This window comes from Arachis hypogaea, chromosome 17, assembly GCF_003086295.3.
Source record: "Arachis hypogaea cultivar Tifrunner chromosome 17, arahy.Tifrunner.gnm2.J5K5, whole genome shotgun sequence".
NCBI lineage: Eukaryota > Viridiplantae > Streptophyta > Magnoliopsida > Fabales > Fabaceae > Arachis > Arachis hypogaea.
The window spans coordinates 97,542,113-97,563,967 of NC_092052.1; the positions used below are offsets into that span (position 1 = coordinate 97,542,113).

Sequence of the window (21,855 nt, forward strand, 5' to 3'; positions counted from 1 at the left end):
TATGCTCCAGCGTATAACTTATGTGGCACCCGCCCAACAACAAAGAAGGCCTCAGATAGGGAAAAGAACATCACAAGAAGGACCTCATCAAGAAGAATACCAGCAAGAAGAGTACTATGATCCAACCAATATAAATCTGGTTCACATTCAAGGAGCCATTGAGGACTTGGCAAGGAGATATATGGAAGGACAAGAGCAACAACTACACTTTCAATCCCAACAGATGGATCGTCAGGAAGAATTACTTGCTAACTGGATGAATCAACAAGGAGAGTGGCAGAAACAACAAATGGAGTAGCAACAGGAACACTACTCCAGCTCACTCAAGCCATCAATCAAGTGACTGAAAGGCAAAGCTCAAGATAAACGCCTTCAAGAGCTCAACAACGTCAGCTAGCTTAGAGAAGGCTTCAACGAGTTCAGCGTGCTTAATGAATGAAGGCAACTACATAGGGTAGAATTCAACATAAACACTCAAGCCAAGTTGAACTATATGTCTGGGCATATGCATAATTTGCACTCTGCAATCCCCAGGTATGATACAATCCAAAAAGATCTAATAGAATAAGAGGAAAGGAAGGCGAAACAAAAGAAGATGGAAGATGCTGGCTTCTAGAAAAAGATGATTGGAAAGAGCAAGGAAAACGGGGGTTCAAGCACTCAAGAAGGACACAAAGAGGACAAACAAGAGAGAGAGCATGGGCAGGCCCATGAGTAAAAGGTGGTGGAGTTCCCAATTCGTTTTATTTTTTTAAAGTCTAAATAAGGAAAATCATGTATGAAATAAAACATGCTTCCATAGTAGCTTAGGAATTTTCAATTCTGTCTTTAGCATTTTCAGTTGTTAAGTCTATGTGTGCTGGTCCAAGTGATGCGTGGAAAACTTGTCTCTCAACAAATCTCCCTTCGGCAAGTGTACCGAAGTTGTCGTCAAGTAAAAACTCACAATAGAGTGAGGTCGAATCCCACAGGGATTGATTGATCAAGCAACTTTAATTAGAAGAATGTTCTAGTTGAGCGAATCCAGAATTTGGGTTGAGAGTTGCAGAAAATAAAATGGCGGGAATGTAAATAACAGAAAAGTAAATGCTAGAATTAAAGGACTGGAAGTAAATGACTGAAAATAAATTGCAGAATTGTAAATGGAATGGGGGATTTGCTCATAAAAGTAAATCACAGAAATTAAAGAGAATGGGTAAGATTAGAAATGGGGAGTTCATTGGGCTTAGGAAATGTTGCAATTCTCCGGATCAAGTTCATTTTCATCTCTTCCTCAATCAATGCACTCATTGATCTCCTTGGCAATCTTAAGTGATTGAATTACAATTCCTTGCAATTCAATCTCTCAAATCTTGATCAATAGCCAATTCCTTGGTCAATTGCTCATGAGAAGAGATGAAGTATGGTCACTGATTATACCACATTCATTTCCCAAACCAAGTATTGAGAGGGTTACAGTCACATACCCATCCAAACCCAATTTGGTCCAGCATGAGAAAGCATTTCTAGCTTGATCTCTTCATTCCTCTTCCAAGGTTCAAAAGAGATCCAAGTTTGAATAGCTTCTCTTCCAAGATAACTACTCAATTGGATGAAGATCGAAAGCTTTCAAGTAAAATCAAGAGGAAAGATAGAAGAAGAACAATGAAAATTAGTATTGATCCATCAAATTACAACAGAGCTCCCTAACCCAATGAAAAGGGTTTAGTTGTTCATAGCTCTTGAAGATGAAAACAAATATGGAGAATACATCATAAAACTAGAAATTGCCAAGAAAGTAAATACAGAGAGTAATTCTTCAGCCTCCAGAACTCTTTTACAATTCAAAGCTACTCCTATATATACTACTCTTCTCAGCTTCTAGTTCACTCTTCAAGTCTTGGGCCTTTGGATCTTGAGTTTGAAGCAGTTCCTTTCTTTATTTGGGCTTGGCTTTACTTGCAGAGAGAAAGTGCGGAGTGGGCAGAGACTTAAGCTCAGGGCGTAAGGAGTGTTAATCATTTAGTGAAAGTCCAAGTTCGGGAACGTTAGTGACACTTAACATTGTCACTAACGTTCCAATGCACCCCTTTTGCCTCACGTTAAAACCCACGTTAACTAGGTTAATGTGGCTTTTAATGTTGCCTTGTCAACCTTCGAGAACGTTAGTGACACTCAACATTGTCACTAACGTTCCAGTGTGCCCCTTCTTGCTTCACGTTAAGCTCACGTTAACTAGGTTAACGTGGCTTCTAACGTGGTCTTTGCCATCCTTCGAGAACGTTAGTGATATTCAACATTGTCACTAACGTTCCAATGTGCCCCTAGGTCTCACGTTAGAGACCACGTTAACTAGGTTAACGTGGCTTCTAACATGGCCATCTTTTAGCCATCCCAACGTTAGTGACAATGTTGAGTGTCACTAACGTTGGCTCATCCTTCATTTCTCATCGTTAGCTTCCACGTTAACCAAGTTAACGTGGAAGTTAACGTGACTCTTGGGGGTTGTGTGGTTGCTTCAATGTTAGTGACAATGTTGAGTGTCACTAACGTTGTCGACAACTCTTCATCTTCTTCGTTAGTTCCCACGTTAACCAAGTTAACGTGGGAGTTAACGTGGTACTTAGCACCATAGGCCAACGTTAGTGACAATGTTCCCTTTTTTTTCAATGTTGCATGGCAACATTTTCCAACGTATTCCCTCTTTAGAACAAGTGTGTAACCCCTCTTCTTTAAGTGGCTGAATCTCCCTCATTTAATTGTCCAATCAATCCCTTTTCATGCTTCTTTTCCTTTCCTATAAAGATTCGAAATAAGGAAATTAATATTATAAAAAAAACTTAAACTCTACGGCTAGAATAAAATGAAAGAAAAGATTTGATTGTTTGTATATGAATTTCAACTAACTAACTAACTATTGGTGGTTCCTTATATGCATTTTGGTGGCACCATGGGGTGACACCAAACTTAGTTTGAAGCACTGTGATGAAAGTTTTGTGTTCAAAGCTCCCAAGACTAGCATGCAACTTGGTTTGCTTTGAACACCAAACTTGTTCCTCACTATATTCTGCATAAGAAGATTTTCACCAATTGTTTGTTAAGTTTGGATTGAAACTCATAAAGATTGACTTATTCATTATCATTTGAAAGCATATAAAACATGGGTTGCCTCCCATGAAGCGCTTCTTTAGCGTCACTAGCTTGACGTTTTTCCTTCATCATGGTGGTTGGTAGTGCTTAAAGTCCTCCCTCTTGCTGTGGACTTGTATCCATTGGTTGGATCAATGATCTCCATATGTTCCAGGGAAAGAACTCTATTGATAGTGAAGACCTTGGGTAATTGAGATGGTACAGTAGGGAGATTAGGGGGGATATCTGGGAAGTAAGCTGAGACAACTCTATCCCCTGGAGAGAAGTCTTCTGTAGGGATCTTCTTGTTCCTCCATCTCCTTGGTACCTTCTTCTTTGTTTCTTTTGAGGTTGCCTTCCCCTTGGTGACCTCTTTTCTCCAAGGAGTTATGATGCTGTCTTCACCTGCCTTTAGAGGTTTGGGTTCCTCCAACTTTTCCTTGAGCTGTGGCAATTGCTGTTTTCCTTGTTTGTCAGTTAAGGGGATCTCAGAATGAACTGGCTGTGCTTCAGTGCTTGTTTCCTCCTTCAGTGTCTCTTTATCATTTGTGCTCAGTTCCTTGTCCTCTTGATCTGTTTCTTGTGAGAGTTTGAAAACATTAAGCTGAGTCGTTCATCATGGATTCTCAATATTAGCTCCCCATTCTCTACATCAATAAGTGCTCTGGCTGTAGCCAGGAATGGTCTTCCCAATATGATTGGATGAGTGTGACTTTCTTCCATGTCCAGAATGACAAAATATATTGGGAGAAAGTACTTCCCAACTTTTAGCAACACATTTTCCACCACTCCTATTGCTTGCTTTTGAGTTTTGTCAGCCAGTCTGATAATGACATCTGTGGGCATTATCTCATTGATCTGCAGCCTCTTCACCAGGGATAAGGGCAGTAAGTTGATGCTGGCCCCTAGATCACATAGTGCTCTATCGAACATAGTTTCACCTATGGCACAAGGGATATGAAAACTTCCTGGGTCTCTTCTTTTTGTAGGTAACTCAGGTTGAATAAGGGCACTACATTCCTTGTTCATCACTATAGTCTGCCCTCCCTTGAGTGAGCTTTTCCTGGGAAGAAGTTCCTTCATATATTTGATGAATACAGACATTTGTTGAATTGCCTTGATGAATGATATGTTCACATGCAGAGATGCAAACAAGTCTAAGAACCTTGAGTATATTCTTTTTCCCACAGCACCATTGAGCAGTTGAGGGAATGGTGCATAGAGCTTCAGCAGCTCTTGTTGTGAGATTTCTGGTTCTTTGTGATCTCTATCCTCCTCCTTTGTTGAGTTGTCTTCAGGTTGTTTGCATATTTTGCCCTGCTTGTCTTCAATCTCTTGATCACTTGTAGTGACCATTTTGCAATCTTCCCATCTTACTTTCTTTGCTTCTCCCTTGGGATTTTTCTCAGTGTCACTTGGGAAGCTATCAGTAGGTTTGGGAATCTTCTCAGCTAAATATCCCACCTGGAATTCCATCTTCCTAATGGTTTCTCCCTGGTTCTTAATATTGGCTCGCACCTCCTCTTTGAACACCTTATTTTCTTGAATCTCTTGGCTTATTCCTTCAAGTAAGGCTTCAATCTTAGAGAGCCTGTCATCAATTGATGAGTGGTTCGGAGCAGATGTGCTGTTTTGGTTTTGATAAGTATGTGGAGAGTTGTTGTTGTGGGGTGTTGAGATGTCCTCTGGGTGAATTGTTGGTGAGCTACATTGTTGTTGGAGTTGTAACGTCTCTGGTCTTAGTTTTGATCTTGCTCACTTTCCCACCCAAAGTTCGGGTGATTTCTCCATCCAGGGTTGTAGGTCTTGGAGTATGGATCATAGTTTTTCCTTGGTGAATTCCTAATGTAGTTGGCTTGCTCCTGACTTCCTTCTGCTTCTTGGTTTACTCCTTCTTGTGTTGTTGATGATGTGGAGATTGCTGCTACTTGGTTCATCTCCATCTTCTTGGTGAGGTCAGCCAGCTGCTGGGTAATGAGCTTGTTTTGGGCCAACAGAGCGTCTACATTGTTTAGCTCCATCACTCCTCTTGTGTTCCCTCTTTCGGAAGCATAGAAGTAGTCGTTTTCTGCTACTGTTTCAATAACATCTATGGCTTCCTCAATGGTCTTCTTCTTGTTCAAGGACCCTCCAGATGAATGGTCTACTGCCTTCTTTGACTCATAAGAGAGCCCTTCATAGAAAATGTGTAGCTGGACCCATTCGTTGAACATATCAGGTGGACACCTCCTTGTTAAGTCTTTGAACCTCTCCCATGCTTCATACAGAGTCTCACCATCCTGTTGCCTGAAGGTTTGAACCTCAGCTCTCAGCCTATTGATTCGTTGAGGAGGGTAGAATCTTGCTAAGAATTTGTTCACACATCCTCCCAAGTTGTTAAGCTCTCCCTTGGGAAGGATTCCAGCCACTTGGCTGCCTTGTCTCTGAGTGAGAAGGGAAATAAGAGCAATCTATAGGCGTCAGGATGAACACCATTAGATTTCACTGTGTCACATATTCTCAGGAAGGTGGTCAAATGTTGGTTGGGATCTTCTTGAACACCTCCTCCAAACGAACAGTTGTTCTGAACAAGGGTGATGAGCTGTGGTTTAAGTTCAAAGTTGTTGGCATGGATTGTTGGCTTTTGGATGCTACTTCCACAATGGCCTGGGTTTGGATTAATGTAAGAGCCCAAAACTCTTCTATCCTCCCCAGCATGATTTGCTCCACCTCCTCTGCCATGGTTGTGAGTCTCTTCTTCATGATGATTTTCCATGTTTTCTTCCATGTTTGGTTCAAAGTATTCCTCAAACTGTTCCTCTTTTTCTTCAGCACCAACTACTCGTTTTCCTCTTGCCTCCCTCCTTAGTCTAAGGAAGGTTCTTTCTGGTTCAGAATCAAAGGAAGTTGAAGCCCCGCTTCTTCTCCCTGTCATACAACCAACAAGTACAAGTAGAGAAAATAGGTGCAGACAGTATTTGTGTCAGAGTTATTGTTAGTTGTGGGTGATGCAATATATCAAACAGTTAGTGGGTTAGCAAACAGAATTAAAAATAACAAGGAAAAACAAACGGGTAGAGGGAGAAGGGAAGAAGTTTAACTAAAACATAAAGTAAATCACTCAAACAGAAAAATGAAATTCACAAAAAAAACGCTCAATCTAGTGATCTTCCAATCTAATCATTGTTGATGCACAATCAATCCCCGGCAACGGCGCCATAAACTTGATGCGTGGAAAACTTGTCTCTCAATAAATCTCCCTTCGGCAAGTGTACCGAAGTTGTCGTCAAGTAAAAACTCACAATAGAGTGAGGTCAATCCCACAGGGATTGATTGATCAAGCAACTTTAATTAGAAGAATGTTCTAGTTGAGCGAATCCAGAATTTGGGTTGAGAGTTATAGAAAATAAAATGGCGGGAATTTAAATAACAGAAAAGTAAATGCTAGAATTAAAGGACTGGAAGTAAATGACTGAAAATAAATTGCAGAATTGTAAATGGGAATGGGGGATTTGCTCATAAAAGTAAATCGCAGAAATTAAAAAGAATGGGTAAGATTAGAAATGGGGAGTTCATTGGGCTTAGGAGATATTGCAATTCTCCGGATCAAGTTCATTTTCATCTCTTCCTCAATCAATGCACTCATTGATCTCCTTGGCAATCTTAAGTGATTGAATTACAATTCCTTACAATTCAATCTCTCAAATCTTGATCAATAGCCAATTCCTTGGTCAATTGCTCATGAGAAGAGATGAAGTATGGTCACTGATTATACCACATGCATTTCCCAAACCAACTATTGAGAGGGTTACAGTCACATACCCATCCAAACCCAATTTGGTCCAGCATGAGAAAGCATTTCTAGCTTGATCTCTTCATTCCTCTTCCAAAGTTCAAAAGAGATCCAAGTTTGAATAGCTTCTCTTCCAAGATAACTACTCAATTGGATGAAGATCGAAAGCTTTCAAGTAAAATCAAGAGGAAAGATAGAAGAAGAACAATGAAAATTAGTATTGATCCATCAAATTACAACAGAGCTCCCTAACCCAATGAAAAGGGTTTAGTTGTTCATAGCTCTTGAAGATGAAAACAAAGATGGAGAATATATCATAAAACTTGGTTAACATGACTCTCTAACGTGGGCATTGATGGCTTTTTGAGAGTGTTATTGGCAATCACTTTTCTCATTAATCTTTGCAAGTTACCTCCCCTTTTCTTGCTTCTTTTTGGTCCTGAAATCAAGCAACAAAGTGCATCAAAGTTCTAGTCCAAGTCCTGAGTAATGCAACATAATATTTGTCACTAAACTTATGCAAAATCCTCATGAAATCATGTAAAATGCACAATGTATGCTTGAGTCAAGGCATAAGTGAATATTTACCCAAAACTAGCTTATTTCCTAAAGAAATGCATGAAACTAACCTAAAAATAGTAAAGAAAAGGTCAGTGAAAATGGCCAAGATGCCCTGGCATCACCAAGTTACCTGTTTTTATTTTTATCCTACTTGTATGCTTGCCCTTTGAATTTAATGAAAGAGAATGTTATGAAAAGAAAAACCAGAGTGGGGTTCATATTGTGGAGTAAGTTCTCAAGGTTGGTGGTGGGATAATAGATTAGCTAAGTTGGATCACCTATAAGGTATGAGGGCACTTATGTGTACTGAAGAACATGATTAAAGCACATTCTATGAGATTAACCAAACAACAAGATCCTAATAAGAAAAACAAAAAAAAAAACAATAAGAGTTTGAAAAAGAAAGAAATAATAAGAAATAAGGCTAGGCACCAAGGGTTTAAATCTTGAGGGATGTGTCTGTGGTGATCCTGTACCAAGGATCTGCTTAGATGAATAAGTTCTTAGGAGTGCTTCATCACTTGGTAACTTGGGTTAACTAACCCGGGATTATCAACTAAAAATCAACTCTCAAGAGCAACCTTGCTACAGAACATTTAGTAACCCAAAGAGGTGCTGGACACCAAGGCCTCAAGGAAAGAAAATAACAAACCATGTGCATGTGGTGTGCATGTATGGGGAAGAGAGACTTGAGGGAGTAAGTGGTGCGCAGAAATCGTGACGGTTCCATTCCTTGGTAATGGCGCTGAAAACTTTATACGCACGTTCATAATCTTAATTTTTTGTCACAACTTCGCACAACTAACCAGCAAGTGCACTGGGTCGTCCAAGTAATAAACCTTACGTGAGTAAGGGTAGATCCACGGAGAATGTCGGCTTGAAGAAAGCTATGGTCACCTTGTAAATCTCAGTCAGGCGGATTCAAATGTATTAAGAGATTATAGTGTACTAAAAGATAATTAAAATAGGATGGAGATACTTATGTAATTTATTGGTGAGAGTTTCAGATAAGCGTATAGAGATGCTTTCGTTCCTCTGAACCTCTGCTTTCCTGCTGTCTTCATCCAACCATTCCTACTCCATTCCATGGCAAGCTTTATGTAGGGCATCACCGTTGTCAATGGCTACATCCCATCCTCTCTATGAAAATGGTCCAATGCGCTGTCACTGCATGGCTAATCATCTGTCGGTTCTCGATCATGCTGGAATAGGATTTACTATCCTTTTGCGTCTGTCACTACGCCCAGCACTCGCGAGTTTGAAGCTCGTCACAGCCATCCCTTCCCAGATCCTACTCGGAATACCACAGACAAGGTTTAGACTTTCTGGATCTCAAGAATGGCCATCCATGGGTTCTAAATTATACCACGAAGATTCTAATATCTCGGACTTGGACCCCTGTATTAGATATCTAAGAGATATTCATTCTAGCCTGTTTGCATGTAGAACGGAAGTGTTTATCAGGAACGCATTCATAAGTGAGAATAATGATGAGCATCACATAATCATCACATTCATCATGTTCTTGGGTGCGAATGGATATCTTAGAATAGGAATAAGCTTGAATTGAATAGAAAAATAGTAGTACTTTGTATTAATTCATGAGAAACAGCAGAGCTCCACACCTTAATCTATGGTATGTAGAAACTCTACCGTTGAAAATACATAAGTGATGAAGGTCCAGGCATAGCCAAGAGGCCAGCCCCCAAACGTGATCTAAAGATTAAACTAAAGATGTTCAAAAAAATGTAAATACAATAGTAAAAAGTCCTATTTATGCTAAACTAGTTACTAGGGTTTACAAAAATGAGTAAATGATGCAGAAATCCACTTCTGGGGCCCACTTGGTGTGTGCTTGGGCTGAGCATTGAGCTTTACACGTGTAGAGGCTTCTCTTGGAGTTGAACGCCAGTTTGTAACCTGTTTCTGGCGTTTAACTCTACTTTGCAACCTGTTTCTCGCGTTTGACTCCAGAATGCAGCATGGAACTGGCGTTCAACGCTAGTTTACATCATCTATCCTTAATCAAAGTATGAACTATTATATATTTCTGGAAAGCCCTGGATGCCTACTTTCCAACGCAATTGAGAGTGCGCCATTTGGAGTTCTGTAGCTCCAGAAAATCCACTTTGAGTATAGGGAGGTCAGAATCCAACAGCATCTGCAGTCCTTCTTCAACCTCTGAATCTGATTTTTGCTCAAGTCCCTCAATTTCAGCCAGAAAATACCTGAAATCACAGAAAAAACACAAACTCATAGTGAAGTCCAGAAATGTGAATTTTAATTAAAAACTAATAAAAATATACTAAAAACTAACTAAATCATACTGAAAACTATGTAAAAACAATGCCAAAAAGCGTATAAATTATCCGCTCATCACAAAACCAAACTTAAATTGTTGCTTGTCCCCAAGCAACTGAAAATCAAATAAGATAAAAAGAAGAGAATATACTATAAATTTCAAAATATCAATGAAACTTAGCTCCAATCAGATGAGCGGGACTTGTAGCTTTTTTGCCTCTTGAATAGTTTTGGCATCTCACTTTATCCATTGAGGTTCAGAATGATTGGCATCTATAGGAACTTAGAATTCAGATAGTGTTATTGATTTCCTAGTTCAGTATGTTGATTCTTGAACACAGCTACTTTATGAGTCTTGGCCGTGGCCCTAAGCACTTTGTTTTCCAGTATTACCACCGGATACATAAATGCCACAGACACATAACTGGGTGAACCTTTTTAGATTATGACTCAGCTTTGCTAGAGTCCCCAATTAGAGGTGTCCAGGGTTCTTAAGCACACTCTTCTTTTGCTTTAGACCTTGACTTTAACCGCTCAGTCTCAAGTTTTCACTTGACACCTTCACGCCACAAGCACATGGTTAGGGACAGCTTGGTTTAGCCGCTTAGGCCAGGATTTTATTCCTTTAGGCCCTCCTATCCACTGATGCTCAAAGCCTTGGATCCTTTTTATTACCCTTGCCTTTTTGTTTTAAGGGCTATTGGCTTTTTCTGCTTGCTTTTTCTCTCTTTTTTTCTCTATTTTTTTCTCTTTTTTTTTCTGCAAGCTTTTGTATTCATTGCTTTTTCTTGCTTCAAGAATCATTTTTATGATTTTTCAGATTATCAATAACATTTCTCCTTTTCATCATTCTTTCAAGAGCCAACATATTCAACATTCATAAACATCAAATTCAAAAGACATATGCACTGTTCAAGCATACATTCAGAAAACAAAAAGTGTTACCACCACATCAAAATAATTAAACTAGTTTCAAGGATGAATTCGAAACCATGTACTTCTTGTTCTTTTGTAATTAAAATATTTTTCATTCAAGAGAGGTGATGGATTTATATTCATTACTTTAAGGCATAGACACTTAGACACTAATGATCATATAGTAAAGACACAAATATAAATAATCATAAAGCTTAAAAATCGAAAAATAGGAAAATAAATAAATAAGGAGATTAAGGAATGAGTCAACCTTAGTGAGGGTGGCATCTTCCTCTTCTTGAAGAACCAATGGTGCTCTTGAGCTCCTCTATGTCTCTTCCTTGTCTTTCTTGCTCCTCCCTCATAGTTCTTTGATCTTCTCTAATTTCATGGAGGATGATGGAGTGCTCTTGGTGCTCTACCCTTAGTTGTCCCATGTTAGAACTTAATTCTACTAGGAAAGTGTTGATTTGCTCCCAATAATTCTGTGGAGGAAAGTGCATCCCCTGAGGCATCTCAGGGATTTCATGGTGAGGAATTTCTTCATGTTCATGTTGAGGTCCATGATCTCTTATTTGCTCCATCCTTTTCTTAGTGATGGGCTTGTCCTCTTCAATGAGGATGTCTCCCTCTATGTCAATTCCAGCCGAATTGCAGAGGTGGCAAATGAGGTGAGGAAAGGCTAACCTTGCCCAAGTGGAGGACTTGTCAGCCACCTTGTAGAGTTCTTGAGGTATAATCTCATGAACTTCCACCTCTTCTCCAATCATGATACTATGGATCATGATGGCCCGGTCTATAGTAACTTCAGACCGGTTACTAGTAGAAATGATTGAGCGTTGAATAAACTCTAGCCATCCCCTAGCCACTGGTTTGAGGTCATGCCTTCTTAATTGAATCGGCTTGCCTTTTGAGTCAATTTTTCATTGAGCTCCTTCCTCCCATATGTCTATGAGGACTTGGTCCAACCTTTGATCAAATTTGACCCTTCTTGTGTAGGGGCATGCGTTTTCTTCCATCATTGGCAGGTTGAACGTCAGCCTTACATTTTCTGGACTGAAATCTAAGTATTTTCCCCGAACCATAGTAAGCCAATACTTTGGATTTGGGTTCACACTTTGATCATGGTTCCTTGTGATCCATGCGTTTGCATAGAACTCTTGAACCATTAGGATCCTGACTTGTTGAATGGGGTTGGTGAGAACTTCCCAACCTCTTCTTTGAATCTCAAGTCGGATCTCCGGATACTCATTCCTTTTGAGCTTGAAAGGAACCTCAGGGATTACTTTCTTCTTGGCCACAACTTCATAGAAGTGGTCTTGATGGACCTTTGAGATGAATCTCTCCATCTCCCATGACTCAGAGATGGAAGCAATTACCTTTCCTTTCCTCTTTCTAGAGGTTTCTCTGGTCTTAGGTGCCATAAATGGTTATGGAAAAACAAAAAGCTATGCTTTTACACACCAAACTTAAAATGTTTGCTCGTCCCCGAGCAAAAGAAGAAAGAAAGAAGTAGAAGAAGAAGAGAAATGGAGGAGAGGGAGAGAGAGTAGGTTTCGGCCAAATGTAAGAAGAGAGGGTTGTGTTGTGTGAAATAGAAGAAGGAATGAGGGGTTTATATAGAATTGGGGAGAGGTTTAGGGTTCGGCCATTTAGGGTTGGGTTTGGGAGGGAAAATATTTTGAATTTGAAGGTAGGTGGGTTATGGGCAAGAGAAGATGGATGTGAGTGATTGAAGTGATTGGTGAAGGGCATTTGGGGAAGAGAGTTATGTAAAGGTGTGAAGAGGAGAGAATAGGGTTAGGTGGGGATCCTGTGGGGTCCATAGATCCTGAGGGGATCCTGTGGGGCCCACAGATCAAGTGGGGCCAAGGACTTAACATCCCTGCCTCAATTAGGCATGTAAAACGCCCTTATTGTGCAATTCTGGCGTTTAACGCCACTTCCACGCTTGTTTCTGGCGTTAAACGCCAGCTCTATGCTTGTTTCTGGCGTTAAATGCCCAAATGGAGCTTGTTTTTGGCATTTAACGCCAGCTTTCCTCTGGGTGCAATCCTGGCATTTAAACGCCAGACTGCTACTTATTTCTGGCGTTTAATGCCAGTTTCATGCTCTGTTCTGGCGTTAAATGCCAGCCAGATGCTCCTTACTGGCGTTTAAATGCCAGTAAGCTCTTCCTCCAGGGTGTGCTATTTTCAATGCTATTTTTCATTCTATTTTTGATTTTTTAGTAGTTTTTGTGACTCCACATGATCATCAACCTAATAAAACACAAAATAATAAAGAGAAAATAAAATAAAATTGATTAAATAACATTGGGTTGCCTCCCAACAAGCGCTTCTTTAATGTCAATAGCTTGACAGTGAGCTCTCATGGAGCCTCACAGATGTTCAGAGCATTGTTGAGATTCCAACACCAAACTTAGAGTTTGGATATAGGAGTTCAACACTAAACTTAGAGTTTGGTTGTGGCCTCCCAACACCAAACTTAGAGTTTGACTGTGGGGGCTTTGGTTGACTCTGCAGTGAGAGAAGCTTTTCATGCTTCCTCTCCATGGTTACAGAAGGAGATCATTGATTTTAAACATAAGGTTGTCCTCATTCAGTTGAAGGATCAATTCTCCTCTGTCCACATCAATCACAGCTTTTGCTGTAGCTAGGAAGGGTCTTTCAAGGATGATGGATTCATCCTCATCCTTCCCAGTGTCTAGGATTATGAAGTCAGCAGGGATGTAAAGGCCTTCAACCTTACTAGCACATCCTCTACTAGTCCATAAGCCTGTTTCATGGATTTGTCTTCCATTTCTAATGAGAATTTGGCAGCCTGTACCTCAAAAATTCCCAGTTTCTCCATTACAGAGAGTGGCATGAGGTTTATCCCTGACCCAAGGTCACATAGAGCCTTCTCAAAGGTTATGGTGCCTATGGTACAAGGTATTAAGAACTTTCCAGGATCCTGTTTCTTCTGAGGCAATGTCAGTTGATCCAGATCACTCAGTTCATTGATGAGCAAGGGAGGTTCATCTTCCCAAGTCTCATTACCAAATAATTTGGCATTCAGCTTCATGATTGCACCAAGGTACTTGGCAGCTTGCTCTTTAGTGACATCTTCATTCTCTTCAGAAGAAGAATACTCATCAGAGCTCATGAATGGCATAAAGAGGTTCAATGGAATCTCTATGGTCTCTAGAGGAGCCTCAGATTCCTTTGGTTCCTCAGAGGGAAACTCCTTGTTGATCACTGGACGTTCCAGGAGGTCTTCCTCACTGGGATTCACGTCCCCCTCCTCCCTTGTAGGTTCGGCCATGATGGTTAAATCAATGGCCTTGCACTCTCTCTTTGGATTTTCTTCTGTATTGCTTGGGAGAGTACTAGGAGGAGTTTCAGTGACTCTTTTACTCAGCTGGCCCACTTGTGCCTCCAAATTTCTAATGGAGGACCTTGTTTCATTCATGAAACTTAAAGTGGCCTTAGATAGATCAAAGACTATATTTGCTAAGCTAGATGGATTCTGCTCAGAACTCTCTGTCTTTTGCTGAGTGGATGATGGAAAAGGCTTGCTATTGCTAAACCTGTTTCTTCCACCATTGTTAAAGCCTTGTTGAGGCTTTTGTTGATCCTTCCATGAGAAATTTGGATGATTTCTCCACGAGAGATATAGGTGTTTCCATAGGGTTCACCCATGTAATTCACCTCTGCTATTGCAGGGTTCTCAGGATCATAAGCTTCTTCTTCAGAAGATGCCTCTTTAGTACTGTTGGATGATTCCTTCAATCCATTCAGACTCTGAGAAATTATATTGACTTGCTGAGTCAATATTTTATTCTGAGCCAATATGGCATTCAGAGTATCAATTTCAAGAACTCCCTTCCTCATAGGCGTCCCATTATTCACAGGATTTCTTTCAGAAGTGTACATGAACTGGTTATTTGCAACCATGTCAATAAGTTCTTGAGCTTCTGCAGGCATTTTCTTTAGGTGAATGGATCCACCTGCAGAATGGTCTAATGACATCTTTGATAATTCAGACAGACCATCATAGAATATATCCACGTTGGTCCATTCTGAAAGCATGTCAGAAGGACACTTTTTGGTCAGTTCTTTGTATCTCTCCCAAGCTTCATAGAGGGATTCACCTTCCTTTTGTCTGAAGGTTTGAGTATCCACTCTAATCTTACTAAGCTTTTGAGGAGGAAAGAACTTGGCTAAGAAAGCCGTGACCAGCTTATCCCAAGAGTTCAAGCTGTCTTTAGGTTGAGAGTCCAACCATATTCTAGCTCTGTCTCTTACAGCAAATGGGAAAAGCATAAGCCTGTAGACCTCGGGATCAACCCCATTGGTCTTAACAGTATCACAGATCTGCAAGAATTCAGTTAAGAACTGAAAAGGATCTTCGGATGGAAGTCCATGAAACTTGCAGTTCTGTTGCATCAGAGAAACTAATTGAGGTTTAAGCTCAAAGTTGTTTGCTCCAATGACAGGAATTGAGATGCTTCTTCCATGTAAATTGGAAATAGGTGCAGTAAAGTCACCAAGCATCTTCCTTGCATTGTTGTTATTTTCGGCCATGTCTCCTTCTTTTTCAAAAATTTCTGTCAGATTTTCTCCAGAGAGTTATGCTTTAGCTTCCCTTAGCTTCCTCTTCAGAGTCCTTTCAGGTTCAGGATCAGCTTCAACAAGAATGTTCTTATCCTTGTTCCTGCTCATATGAAAAAGAAGAAAACAAAAAAGAAAATATGGAATCCTCTATGTCACAGTATAGAGATTCCTTTATGTGAGTGGAAGAAGATAAGAATAGAAGAAGAGAAATTCGAACACCAAGAGGAAGATGAGTGTTAGTAAATAAATAAATAAATAAATAATTAGAAGGAGATGAGAGAGATGGAATTTCGAAAATTAATTAAATTAAAAATGATATTTAAAGTTAAATTTCTAAAATTAAAGTTGAAATCAAATTAAATTAAAAATTAAAACAATTAGTTAAATAAAAAAAAAAGAAATTTTGAAAAAGAGGGAAAGGATTTTCGAAAATTAGAAAGAGAGAGTTTGTTAGGTAGTTTTGAAAAAGATATGATTGAAACAAAATGATAAGATTGATTGAAAAAGATTTGAAAATAAATTTTGAAAAGATAAGAAGTTAGAAAAGATTTTGAAATTAATTTTGAAAAAGATGTGATTGAAATTTAAAAAGATGTGATTGAAAAAAGATAGGATTGATTGAAAAAGATTTGAAAAAGAAATTTAAAAAGATTTGATTTTGAAAATTAAAGTTGATTACTTGACTAACAAGAAACTAAAAGATATGATTTAAAATTTAAAGATTGAACATTTCTTAATAGGCAAGTAACAAACTTAATATTTTTGAATCAATCACATTAATTGTTAGTAATATTTTCGAAAATATGACATAAACACAAGAAAAAGATTTTGAAAATTATGAAATAAGATAAGAAAAATATTTTTGAAAATCATTTTGGAATTTTCGAAAATTATGAAAGAAAAATGAAAAAGATTTGATTTTTGAAAAAGATTTGAAAAAGATAAGATTTTTAAATTGAAAATTTGATTTGACTCATAAGAAATAACTAAATTTTAAAAATTTTTGACTAAATCAAATCAAATTTTAGAAAATTATGAGAGAAATAAGAGAAAGATATTTTTTTATTTTTGAACTTTCAATGAAGAAAAAGAAAAACAACCCAAAGACTCAATGCATGAAAATTTTGGATCAAAACATGTGATGCATGCAAGAACACTATGAATATCAAGATGAATACCAAGAACACTTTGAATGTCAAGATGAACACCAAGAACTTATTGTTGAAAAATTTTCAAGAATAGAAAACATGCAAGACACCAAACTTAAAATTTTTATTCTTTAGACATTAACAAATTGAAAATGCATATGAAAAACAAGAAAAGACACAAAACAAGAAAATATGAAGATCAAACAAGAAGACTGGCCAAGAACAACTTGAAGATCATGAAGAATGCAATGCATGAAATTTTCGAAAATAATTTTTAGAAAATTAAAAAGATGCAATTGACACCAAACTTAAAAGTTGACTCCAGACTCAAGCAAGAAACAAAAAAATATTTTTGATTTTATTATTTTGTAAATTTTTTTTTGTATTTTTCAAAAATTAATTGGGAAAAACGAAAAAAAGAAAAATAGATTTTTTTTCGAAAATAAGAAATAAAAGAGCTTAAACATAAAATAAAATTACCTAATCTGAGCAACAAGATGAACCGTCAGTTGTCCAAACTTGAACAATCCCCGGCAACGGCACCAAAAACTTGGTGCGCAGAAATCGTGACGGTTCCATTCCTTGGTAACGGCGCTGAAAACTTTATACGCACGTTCATAATCTTAATTCTTTGTCACAACTTCGCACAACTAACCAGCAAGTGCACTAGGTCGTCCAAGTAATAAACCTTACGTGAGTAAGGGTCGATCCCACGAAGATTGTCGGCTTGAAGCAAGCTATGGTCACCTTGTAAATCTCAGTCAGGCGGATTCAAATGTATTAAGAGATTATAGTGTACTAAAAGATAATTAAAATAGGATAGAGATACTTATGTAATTTATTGGTGAGAGTTTCAGATAAGCGTATAGAGATGCTTTCGTTCCTCTGAACCTCTGCTTTCCTACTGTCTTCATCCAACCATTCCTACTCCTTTCCATGGCAAGCTTTATGTAGGGCATCACCGTTGTCAATGGCTATATCCCATCCTCTCTATGAAAATGGTCCAATGCGCTGTCACTGCATGGCTAATCATCTGTCGGTTCTCGATCATGCTGGAATAGGATTTACTATCCTTTTGCGTCTGTTACTACGCCCAGCACTCGCGAGTTTGAAGCTCGTCACAGCCATCCCTTCCCAGATCCTACTCGGAATACCACAGACAAGGTTTAGACTTTCTGAATCTCAAGAATGGCCATCCATCGGTTCTAACTTATACTACGAAGATTCTAATATCTCGGACTCGGTCCCCTGTATTAGATATCTAAGAGATATTCATTCTAGCCTGTTTGCATGTAGAACGGAAGTGTTTGTCAGGCACGCGTTCATGAGTGAGAATGATGATGAGCGTCACATAATCATCACATTCATCATGTTCTTGGGTGCGAATGGATATCTTAGAATAGGAATAAGCTTGAATTGAATAGAAAAACAGTAGTACTTTGTATTAATTCATGAGGAATAGCAGAGCTCCACACCTTAATCTATTGTGTGTAGAAACTCTACTGTTGAAAATACATAAGTGATGAAGGTCCAGGCATGGCCGAGAGTCCAGCCCCCAAACGTGATCTAAAGATTAAACTAAAGATGTTCAAAAAAATGTAAATACAATAGTAAAAAGTCCTATTTATGCTAAACTAGTTACTAGGGTTTACAGAAATGAGTAAATGATGCAGAAATCCACTTCCGGGGCCCACTTAGTGTGTGCTTGGGCTGAGCATTGAGCTTTACACGTGTAGAGGCTTCTCTTGGAGTTGAACGCCAGTTTGTAACTTGTTTCTGGCGTTTAACTCCACTTTGCAACCTGTTTCTGGCGTTTGACTCCAGAATGCAGCATGGAACTGGCGTTCAACGCCAGTTTACGTCATCTATCCTTAATTAAAGTATGGACTATTATATATTAATGGAAAGCCCTGGATGTCTACTTTCTAAAGCAATTGAGAGAGCGCCATTTGAAGTTCTATAGCTCCAGAAAATCCACTTTGAGTGCAGGGAGGTTAGAATCTAACAACATCTGCAGTCCTTCTTCAACCTCTGAATCTGATTTTTGCTCAAGTCCCTCAATTTCAGCCAGAAAATACTTGAAATCATAGAAAAATACACAAACTCATAGTGATGTCCAGAAATGTGAATTTTAATTATAAACTAATAAAAATATACTAAAAACTAAGTAAATCATACTGAAAACTATGTAAAAACAATGCCAAAAAGCGTATAAATTATCCGCTCATCAGTAAACCCTTAGGGGTGTTTCAACACCTAGCACCTTGAACCAACTGGTTCGGGAGTGCTGGATGAAAGCTTACTTTAAAGAGTTGCCCCCTCACAGAGCACTTAGCCTAAGGATGCAATAAACCCTAAGAAAAAAAGGGAGGATCAAAGAATAAGGATCTCATAAGATGCAATCAAGCAAGCATTCAAGAGCATGATAAGGACCTGGAAACCAGTAAAGGAATGAACCTAAGTTGCTATGCATGAAACCCCATAAACCAAGAGCTTTACTTCTATAATAAGAACTTATTTCTCTTGTTCTTTCATTCATCATTCTTATGTTTCAGTACTTGCTTAGGCACAAGCAAGCTTTAAGTTTAGTATTGTGATGCCAGGGCATTTTGGCCAGTTTCACTGACCTTTTCTTTACTGTTTTAGGGTAGTTTCATGCATTTTCTTAGTAAATAAGCAAGTTTTGGGTAGATATTCACTTACATCTTAATTCAAGCAAACATTGTGAACTTTACATGATTTTATGAGAATTATGCATGAATTGAATGATAAAATGGATGATGCATGATCTCATGATTTAGAACCAAGCTTTGATGCACTTTATTTGCTTGATTTCAGGACAAAGAAAGCAAGGAAGAGCCACGTTAAAGCCACGTTAGTCTAACTAACGTGACCACTAACGTGGAATGGGAGCTAGCTTGCAACGTTAATGGAAAAAGTGATCACCAATAACGCCTTCGAAAGCCATCATAGGCCACGTTAGTAGCCACGTTAATTACATTAACGTGGAGGAAAAGGGAAGCTCCAACGTTAGTGGTAAAAGTGAATACCACTAATGTTCCAAAAGGGCACAATTGGCCACGTTAAGAGTCACATTAATTACATTAACGTGGACTCTAACATGGGAGGAGCAAGGAATCACCAACGTTAGTGACACTCACCTTTGTCACTAACGTTGGACTAAGCCAATATTGCCCATGTTAGTTGCCACGTTAATTACATTAACGTGGATGCTAACGTGGAAGAAAGAAATGATGGGCCAACGTTAGTGACACTCACCTTTGTCACTACTGTTGGAGATGGCAATCACCACCACGTTAGTGGTCACGTTAATGCAATTAACGTGAGGCACTAACGTGGGAAGAAGGGCTGTTTGAAGCGTTAGTGACAAAGGTAAGTGTCACTAACGCTCTCGAAGCTTAGGCATGCCCACGTTAAGGGTCACGTTAGTTATACTAACGTGAACTCTAAGGTGGGGAAAAGGGGCAATAAGCAATGTTATTGGAAAAGGTGAATGCCAATAACGTTTGCGAATGACCAAGAGGCAACGTTAGTGGTCACGTTAATGCCACTAACGTTGAAGTTAACGTGGATCATTTTTGGCTTGGAATGTTAGTGAAAAAGGTGATCATCACTAACGTTCTCGAACCCACATTTTCACTTAACGTTAACACCACTAACGTCCTAACTGACGTCCATGCCTAACTCACACTTTTTCTGCAAGCAAAGCTGAGCCCACTGAAGACTGTAACTGCTTCAACTAAAGATCCAAAGGCCCATATCCAAGACTTGAAGAGCCAACTAGAAGATCAGAAGAGTAGTATATATAGGAGTAGTTTTGAACTAGGAAGCGGATTTTGGCATTTTGGAGAACTACACTCTGTATATTTTACTTTCTCTGCAACTTCTAGTTTTATTTGGAAAATGTACTTTTCATTTATGCTTTCCATTTCCAGAGCTATGAACAACTAAACCCCTTTCAGTGGGTTAGGGAGCTCTGTTGTAATTTGATGGATCAATAATAGTTTTCATTATTCTTCTTCTTTCTTTTCTCTTGATTTTACTGGAAAGCTTTCAATCTTCATCCTATTGGGTAGTTGTCTTGGAAAAGAAGCTATTCATACTTGGATCTCTTTGGAACCTTGGAAGAGGAATGAAGAGATCATCCTAGAAATGCTTTCTCATGTTGGACCAAATTGGGGTTTGGATGAATATAGTGACATATAATCCTACCAATACTTTGATTTGGGAATACATGTGGTATAATCAGTGACCATACTTCATCTCTTCTCATGAGCAATTAGACCAAGAATTGGCTATTGATCAAGATTTGAGAGATTGGGTTGCGAAGGAATTGAAATCCAATCACTTAAGATTGCCAAGGAGATCAATGAATGCATTGATTGAGGAAGAGATGAGAATGAACTTGATCTGGAGAACACAACATCTCCTGAGCCCAATGAATCCCTCATTTCTGATCTTAACCATTCTCTTTACTTTCTGCCATTTACTTTTATGTTCATTTCCCTAAATCCCCATTTAAGATTCTGCAATTTACTTTCCGCCATTTACATTTTGCTCTTTATCTCCATCATTTACACTTTCTGTTATTTACTTTCCCGCCATTTACGTTTCTGCAAATATCAACTCAATTTCTGCTTAGCTCAACTAGAATATTCATCTGATTAAAGTTGCTTGACCAATCAATCCCTGTGGGATTCGACCTCACTCTATTGTGAGTTTTTACTTGACGACAATTCGGTATACTTGCCAAGGGAGATTTGTTGAGAGACAAGTTTCCGTGCATCAATATTCACGGGGGCGAGCTCATCCGGAACTTTCACAGTGTCTGGCCACACTTGCGACATAGGGTCAGCAGAGTATCGAGTCTCCACCTGGAGCACGTGGTGGCTAGCCACTACTTTCACCCAGGGAAACTCGTATCTCAGATAGGTGAAGTGCAACAGTCATAATAATCATCAATTCAGCATATATGCAATAATGACAGCCATACATTAGTATACATCTCAGCCATTCCAGCCTACCAATCATAATTCCATACTCAGCCCTTTCAGCTCAAAACATATTCAGCACTCCACCATTCTTCCCAACCGCTCACATCATCATTATACATCATACTCATCATTACATCCCTTTTCTTCCCCCACAAGTTACCTCTTTCCTAGCCTTCTCTCAATCACTAGGCATTTAACATCAAATTAAGACTTAAGGGATGAAACTGGGGGTTTATAAGTGTGAAATAACATTCCGGAAGGTTACGAGCTTGTTGGAAATGTGAAGAGCATGAAAACAAATTTTAGAAAAGAACTGGGTCGCGTGCAGACGCACAGAGGTGTGCGTGCGCACAGCTAGAAATATTTTTTAGATGTGTGCGTACGCACAGGTCCGTGCGCATCACAGAAAGCAAAATCTTTAGGGTGGAGGCGCGCGC

At 39.0% G+C, this 21,855-nt stretch overlaps 2 non-coding genes across 2 annotated transcripts; both read left to right on the top strand.

The window, feature by feature from the left end:
* The first annotated feature begins 5,316 nt into the window (after window positions 1-5,316).
* Window positions 5,317-5,423, top strand: LOC112768553 (small nucleolar RNA R71). Its single transcript, XR_003185966.1, has one exon. It is a non-coding gene; the product is annotated as a small nucleolar RNA R71 (small nucleolar RNA).
* A 9,302-nt stretch (window positions 5,424-14,725) lies between these two features.
* On the top strand, window positions 14,726-14,832 carry LOC112767795 (small nucleolar RNA R71). Its single transcript, XR_003185236.1, has one exon. It is a non-coding gene; the product is annotated as a small nucleolar RNA R71 (small nucleolar RNA).
* Window positions 14,833-21,855: the final 7,023 nt, after the last annotated feature.